General features: G+C 40.1%; 1 long non-coding RNA gene across 2 annotated transcripts; it reads right to left on the bottom strand.

Annotated features, from left to right (window-relative positions):
* Positions 1-1,982: 1,982 nt before the first annotated feature.
* On the bottom strand, positions 1,983-8,064 carry LOC127338611 (uncharacterized). Of its 2 annotated transcripts, XR_007874434.2 has the most exons (7): positions 7,876-8,064; positions 7,686-7,770; positions 7,334-7,395; positions 6,235-7,258; positions 5,867-5,954; positions 3,032-3,218; positions 1,983-2,467 (listed from the first exon to the last, which is right to left on the bottom strand). It is a non-coding gene; the product is annotated as an uncharacterized lncRNA (long non-coding RNA). The 2 variants fall into 2 exon arrangements; XR_011754213.1 differs by having other exon boundaries at positions 5,867-7,258.
* Between the last annotated feature and the right edge of the window lie 762 nt (positions 8,065-8,826).

The raw sequence follows: 8,826 nt of genomic DNA on the forward strand, positions 1-8,826 counted from the left end.
ATTATCCAGTAATTTATACCAATGCGCCGCCTTACCGGACAGCGATAAAGGGAATAGTTTCTTCCTCACTTCATCCATAGCAATACCTGCACATTTGAATAACCCGCATAATTCATGCAAAAACAGTAAATGATCACCGGGATGGACAGTTCCATCCCCTTCATAGCGGTTATCCATAACACGTTCAATAATTTTCATAGGTATTTTATATGGTATCACTTCCTCACCTGGCGCCTCATCCACTACCGTTGCAGTAGTAGTAGATTTCCCAAATAAAAATTGAAGAGAAGATCTCTCCATGATGACTTATGGCAGCAAGCAGAAATAAAATCAGCACAACAGTAAAAGTTTTCCTTACCAATTCCACTTACCAATAGCGCTTCACTCCCCGGCAACGGCGCCAGAAAATAGTCTTGATGACACACAAGTATAGGGGGTGTATCGTAGTATCTTCGATAAGTAAGAATGTCGATCCCAACGAGGAGCAGAAGGTGTTGACAAGCAGTTTCGATGAAGGATTCACTGTAAATGCTCACAGACAAGTATTCAGGGGGTTTTGATGTAACAGTTGAATAAAGTACGAGTAAGTAAAGTGCGAGAGTAACAATTGCAGCGAGTGGCCCAATCCTTTTTAGCACAAAGGACAAGCCGGTTTGTTTACTTATAATGACCAAACGTTCTCGAGGACACACGGGATTTTAGTCTAGTGCTTTCGCTACATACGGCTAAATAATTTTCATTGTTATGATAAGTGTTGTGTGGGTGAACCTATGCTAATGTACCGCCCTTCCTAGGACTAATACATACTTGTGATTATACCCCTTGCAAGCATCTGCAACTACAAGAAAGTAATTAAGAATAAATCTAACCACAGCCTTAAACTCTGAGATCCTGCGATCCCTCCTGCATCGATATACCAAGGGGGGTTTAGGTTTCTGTCACTCCGGCAACCCCGCAATTAGCAAACGAATACAAGATGCATTCCCCTAGGCCCATAAATGGTGAAGTGTCATGTAGTCGACGTTCACATGACACCACTAGAAGAATAACACCACAACTTAAATATCACACCATTGAATATTACTCAACCATAGTTCACTACTAACATTTAGACTTCACCCATGTCCTCAAGAACTAAACGAACTACTCACGAGACATCATATGGAACATGATCAGAGGTGATATGATGATGAATAACAGTCTGAACATAAACTTGGTTCAATGGTTTCACTCAATAGCATCAACAACAAGTATGAATAGATACCGGGAGAGTTTCCCCTATCAAACAATCAAGATCAAACCCAAATTGCTACGGCGGTGACGAGGTGCTGCGGAGGAGATGGCGGTGATGATGGTGGAGATGATGATGATGGTGATGGAGATGATGTCCAGCTCGATGACGGTGACGATGGCGTCGATTTCCCCCTCCCGGAGGGAATTTCCCCGGCGGATTCCTGCCCGCCGGAGAGCTCTTTTCTCTCTGGTGTTCTCCGCCCCGCAGAGGCGGCTGTAACTCTTCGTGAGGAACCCTCCGTGGCTTAGGTCTTCGGGACGAAGGGTTTCGCGAAGAAAAGGAGGCGAAAGGGGTCGTGGGCCCCCCAAACCACATGGCGGCGCGGCCAGGGCATGGGCCGCGCCGCCCTAGGGTGTGGGCCCACCACAGGTCCTCCTGGCCCCTCCTTCTGGCTTCCTTCGTCATCTTGAAAAATAGGATTTTTGGTATAATTTCCTCCCACAGTTGATCTTCCGAAATATTGTATTCTGACGGTGGTTTTTCCAGCAGAATCCTGGCTCCGGTGCTTGATCCTCCAATAATGATGAAACATGCAAAATAGATGAAATAACATAAGTATTGTGTCCCAATATGAAATATATCAATGAATAACAGCAAATTATGATATAAAATAGTGATGCAAATTGGACGTATCATCGCCTCACTCGTCTAAATCACCTCATGTGACTCTACTTAAAAAGCTGGCATATCTACACTAAGAATAAGGCAGAGAAACTACAACTACCAAAATAGATATATTCCTCTCAATCAAAGACAAAAGCAAAAGTCTGACAACCAACAGTTAGGTAGATGACAACAGAAACAAATGCGCAATGCAACAATAATTTCAGACTTCATTACAGAATCATCTAACATATTTTAAGGGAAAATACAACTTTCTAGGTTATCACAGAACAATGACACAAATAAAGACCGAGTGTCAAATTAAGATCGGTGTGAGAAGTAGCGGAGATTCAGTTTCAGTTAGGAAACCAGGTATCAGGTAAGATCCATCAATAGATTCACATATGAATCCATATACAGGAAAATATGTTCAATCATTTCAGTCAGCTAACCAGGTATCGGGTAAGATCCATCAATAGATTCACATGTAGCAATGACATTAGTTCAGCTGAACCGCGGACTCCATTTTGGTACACCCATTGTATAGATGACCTTTTCCTTCTCAAAACGCTGCAATGAGATTAACCAAGGTGAGACAATAATACGATCAAAGAAATGGCTGAGCAAAAAAAAAACCTTAGATGGATACATAGCTAGATTAGTTTCAGTCATAAGTAAATAACACAACTATGGCATCTGTATGATTATTCTTACTGTGGAAGCTGTAGCTACAGTAGGAATTAAAAAAATTCAGACACACACCAGGCCATAAAAAGACATGAGCTTCTGTGTTGCCATGTGCTCGTGCTCCCTCGGCGTGGTTCACAGATGTGTAAAGCGTTGTATAGATGACCAATGGTACAACATGTCTTAGGACATAAACCGATGAAAATCAAAGCAGATTGTGACCAATATGGTTTTGTATGCATTCTAGTGAATCTTGAGTTAGGTTACTCCGTTTTGAGCTCTAACAATATCGAAACCATTAAGTATATCTCAGAAGGTCAAGGATCATTCATATCTCTATTAAAATCATGCCTCAAAGTGGAATGTAAATCTATTCTTGATATTGCCATGTTGTATTCATGTATTAACTGACCATTTGAGTTTTAGTGTTTCTAGCTGGTGTCCTACCTGATCAGTTACATCAACTTGCTGGAGCAGAGTTTTTACACTATGAACCCAATTATGTTTACTATTGCTCTCACACCTGAACTCAATCAGACCTTGTGTTGTGCTCAAGCCAAAGCAGCATGTCTCTTATGAACCTTTCGCGGGCTCAGGCCACTCCGTGACTCGCTGTAGACGCCATATACCACACCTGCAAGTATTTTCAAGCATCACGTCAGAACTCATGTTTTATTAACTCGTAATTTATCATGCCCCGGTCATGCAAAACCCTTGGTAACTCGATAATAACACACTCTAGTCATGGCCAAATTAGGGAGCTTAGCGGTTTAACATACATCACAATAAAGTGAAAATATATGATCAAGAAAGAAACAACCAACAAAGAGAGCTCTTGGTAATGCAGGGTTGGGAAATGAAATTGCTAAAAGCTTACTTAACTTGAAGTATCACAACTAATCACTCAGAATATAGGGAGAATATATAGGAAAATACGTATGGAACAATGAGGTCGACACAGTTCAGATATGTTTATAGAAGGCATTAATTCTATTGCTTCATGTCATGCACAAAATTTCCATATCTTGATCATCCTTTCCTACCGAATCCACATATCAATGATATATTATAAGATGAGTAGGCGATTCGTCAAAAAAAGTTTTAGTCTAGTCCCAAATTTCTAAGCACAAGAGGAAAACCATTACTCCCTCCGGTTCATATTAATTGACTTCAATATGGATATATCTAGAACTAATCTGCACCACCAAAATTTAGCACCACTACAAATGAGAATATGAATTAACCACCATTGAAATATGAGGCAAATATATATCCAGATATATATAATCTGGTGCTTATTAAAATAACTACTTTAAAACATAGCCATTTTCAACTGTGTCCAAGAAAACCATAAATCAGCAACTGAAAATGATAATGCTTGACTCCAACAAAGCACTTCAACAAAGCGGGAGTGCTAAAGGCTGCAAGTGTCACTAGTAGAAAAAAGGTCTTCCATCCCAACCCATTAGTCCCCAAATACTTTGACCCGGGACTAATGGGTCTTTAGTCCCGGTTCTGCTGGTGAACCGAGACTAATGCTCCGGGCAACCGGGACTAAAGGGCTACGGTGGGCTGCGGCCAGGGCAAGAACTTTTAATCCCGGTTGGGGACACCAACCGGGACTAAAGGGTACCCTTTAGTCCCGGTTGGTGTCCCCAACCGGGATTAAAGGTTTTTTTCCTGATTTTTGGCTCCCCACGCACGTCCACCCCCCCCCCCCCCCCCCCGTGGATCGCCTTTTTAGCACTGTAAAATAGAAATTAAAATGATAGAAAATTCAAAAAAAATAAAATGTTTTCAGATTCTTGTATGTTATGCAACCTAGTATTAGGGAAAATTAACAAATTTGCAAAAAAGTTTTGAAAAATGGTAAAACCGCAATAACTTTTGCATACGACGTCGAAAAAAAACGTATAATATATCAAAAAAATCCTGGGAAAAAGTTACATCCGAATTCACCCGTGTTTACCCGGTTAGCCAAATTTTAGATTCTCAAAATTCCAAATGAAAATACGAAAGCAGGAAGATTTTAGTTTTTGCTATAAATTCTGGATTTTATTATTTTTTTTTCAAAATTTAAAATTAATAATTGTATCATGCATAAAGTTTACTATTACTTTTACCCTTTTAGATTTTCAAATTTTTAGGTTTGGCAAAAAAATAAAAAAAAATTAATTAATAAAATTAAAAATAATACAAATTAAAAAGTTACTGTTTAGTTATTTATTTAAGATTATTATTACATCATTACTTTTGTTTATTAAAAGAATTATTTGAAATTCAAACAATAAAGAAATATGACATCGACCAACATATGTTAATACAATTGATATGATACTATTATCACATACATGCGCGCGAAGCAATTGGATGCGGGACGGGATGGAACTCGGAAGTTAAGCGTGCTAGTGCTAGAGTAGTGGGAGGATGGGTGACCGAGCGGGAAGTTTGACCACGAGTATGTAATTTGACTAGAGATAAGTGTAGATAGAGACTAAACTATGCAAATAACTGCAATAGTAGAAATTCTGAAAAAATAGAAAAAAAAGAGGGAGTGAAAAATAATTAGAAACCCAAATGAATTAAAAAAAAACTCGAAATAGCCTTTAGTCCCGGTTCGTGTTACAAACCGGGACTAAAGGTCCTTCGCCCCGGCGCATGCCAGCCGCCCACGTGGCGGGGCCTTTAGTCCCGGTTCGTAAGCAACCGGGACTAAAGGGGGGGACTTTAGTCGCGCATAATTAGTCCTGGTTGCGCAACCGGGATTAATGGCCCTTGCGAACCGGGACTAAAGCCCCTTTTTCTACTAGTGTGTCAATATGATATGAAAGTAACCCGTTGAAATCAAGCCATGGTGAGAAGAAGCCAAAGCAAAAAACCTGAGTGTGCAACTATCAGTTACTAATGTATAAGAAATCACAATCCAATGTAAATGGAAACAGTAGCAAAGTATGCAACTTAAGTTACTAATAACATGAAAAGGGTGGCATCAAATTATTCAAACAAAAGTAAGTAATATTAGAAAAGGGTGCATAATATTTATCTGTATTCTTGTAATTAATAGCCATTGAAGAAAAATACTATAGGATATTATCTATTCGTGCAATCATGTGTAATATTGTACTTTTACTTACTTTTTTAGTTAACTGACACCAACCAGAATTTAACCAAGTTTATCTTGAAAATACATGCTTGATACAATGCAGTGAGACTAAACATATCCATGCAAAGTTGTTTAAGCCAAAGAATCACTTATACATCAAGAAACATATCCATACTCACCATGGTCAAACCAAAAGATCAAGTTGAATACAAGTTGGTGTCCTTAGGTAGACAAATTGTTGTCACAGTATTTTTCTTGGCGCTGCTGCTGCAAGATAGAAAGGCATGGAGTAAATATGATGCCAGGTAACTAACAGACAATAATAGGTAATCAAGATAAATATGCTGTGACTCCAGTATTTAAAACCAAAAGAAAAAATTGTCTACTAGTTTTCCTTTTGTTAATCGGGCTAACTAAAAATATAAAAGAGGGACAATACCACCAACTTTCTTTGAATGAAAATTAGGTTCACCCTAACATGCTTGTGTAATAGAAACCACCAGCTAGCCAGTGGGAGCTGTGAAGAGAATCGGCAAGGAAAGCTTACCTCCCTGAAAGACGCTGTGAACAAATATTCACATAATCCGTACTGTTGAATTCATATTGTTGCCACAAAATGTAGAGCAATAGTGAGATAATATGAAAACACTAAGCAGTTACAGCATAGGAAAATGTTTGCTTAATCCCCTAAGAGAAGGTATACATGATAATCAAGTAAAGAGAAATCATTCTGCTATATAGGATCCCAACCTCCATATATCGATGGCAGTATTAGTCGAGTAAAACCAAATTACTAATTGCGCAACTTTTAGATACCTTGGTTAACTAATAAGTAGAAAGAGCAAACTGGTCGCATGTGCACAAAACAGTTAAATGAGATATCCATAAACAGGCTATACAATAAATATAATCGCACAATACTGTTCTGGCAGAGGCGAAATGTAAAGAACGGCAGCGTCAAAATTATTAAGATGGATGATCCTTATCGTATATGCTTCAGAACATGAAAATAAAACATGCACCCATGAGTTGTGACTAACTCTGAATTTCAATAATAAAAGAAGGAAGATGGAAAAGAGGCAGATGAAGCTGCAGCAGTAGCACCATCATGTTCACCATATGTTTCAGTATTAGGTATATTATCTGACACATGTCTAAGAACTGACTATTAATTTATTTTTCCAAATTATTTTGGTGTACAATATATTTTCACAAGGAATAGCTACCTAGCAATAATGCCAAATCAACCGGCAACATACCAGATGAGCATGAAACTGTAGCAAATAGGAGGATATAATCCTAGTGAAATAACATGAAATAGATGATTCTTGTAGCTGGTAAGAAGGAGCACATACATGTTTTCTTTGGTGTCTCTCTGCACTTCAATGAAGCAGGTATGTTAAAGTAACAGTAATCAAAAACCCACCTTATAAATCCAATATGAGTTGTGATCTTTTGTATCTCACGCAGTGAAGAGAATGTACAGCTGGGATTTGCTCGTTTCAATGTTCATAGCTTGCATATATAGCCTCTCTGGTGGTACTCTCGGATATTATTTTTCAATGAAGTACCTACAGCAACAACAAAAACATTTGAGATTTTTATCAAGCGCATGGTGTGCACTTGGAAGTGAAGAAGGAACTGACCAGTAAATGAGGTGATGAACCTGACAAAATCCAAAGCATGTCAGGTAGATGAACACAGTAGCCTGGAACATCCAAGAAATAAAAATCTTAGCTAAAATAAGATATTTATTTGGTTTTAAGAATCAGCATTGGATGTATACAGTAAATTACGGTAAGAAAATGCATAATCCTTAAGAATCAGCATTGGATGTACTACAGTAAACCACGGTAAGAAAATGCATAATCTTCACGGCGGTTGCAATTAGGCAAGAAATGAGATCAACCATTGTAGGCTTACATACAATCACAAAAAGCTCACGTCACTCATGGGAAATCAAACAAGAGAACGACCAAGAGGGGGATGAAGCCATACATGTTGTCCACTCCAATAGGGAAAATTGCTTTGTGGGAAGATCATGTTGTGCAAAAGCTAAACGACCTCTTCTACAGCATCTTCCCTGCATAAACCGATCCATAAGGCAGAGACGAACGCCCTGATAAGGCACATCTGAGAAAATAAAGGGATCGGCGGGGTTGAAGAAAGTGGGAGGAGGCCTTGATACCGTGTTACTGGTCAAACGCTCCGCAGTTGCTAGCCCAATCACGAGCCAGGAACGGAGGACAAAATCTACTCCTCGTCGTTGTTAATCTCCAGGGCCTAGGCATCACAACCTGACAGCCACGACAGTGTCTAACAACTGCTCCTCTTCACCATCCATCCGCATGGCCTAGGCGTGGGCATTGTGTCCCATCCAATGCTGAAAAATTATGCAATCATCTTATTAACTACAATATAATTAGTTTTCATAGTTTAGCAACCCATCAAATTCAACCGTGTAGGAATATACAAAAGGACCTGGTATGCAAAACATTAAGAGTCAACTATCTTGTCGATCTAACAGTTAGCAGGCTGCAAAAAAATAATCAAATCTCTTCAGACTTCTAATGTGTACGAACAAATGTAGTTCAAAAGATAGCCGAATCTGTACTGAATCGAAGAACTTTTTCCTTGGAATTTCGTCAAACACCTTCCTGTCATATCTAAAAGAATTTGCACAAACCAAAAACAATTTCAGGGCTTACCTCGAGGGGGAGGGGGTGAAGATAGGGGACAGATGCACCTAGATAGATGTGGACTTCTTGACGCTGAGGACGTGGACGGTGGCACCACCCACTCCCGCCGTGCAGCAGCCATGCTTCTCTTGTTATAAGCGCCAAGGAGGAGAGAGGTGAAGGGAGGGGCTGGCAGAGACGAACAAGCGACGACTCAGCTCGGGTCGTGGCTCCCTATGGTGCGGTTTGGCGGTGGCCTGCAGGGGACGACGAGGTCTGAAGCCGTCACCGGCGCCGCTCGGGTCCAGCGCGAGGCGGAAAACTCGCAACGATACGAGAAGGCGCTCTCCGGGTGCCGATGGTGTGCACAGCCCCCGGCTGGCTGGCGCAATTGACGGAGTGAAGCCATGGATGGAGACGACGGAGCTCATCAAGCCGAGGAGGAGGTCGACGGCGGCGTC

This window comes from Lolium perenne, chromosome 3 (assembly GCF_019359855.2).
Source record: "Lolium perenne isolate Kyuss_39 chromosome 3, Kyuss_2.0, whole genome shotgun sequence".
In the NCBI taxonomy this organism is placed as follows: Eukaryota; Viridiplantae; Streptophyta; class Magnoliopsida; order Poales; family Poaceae; genus Lolium; species Lolium perenne.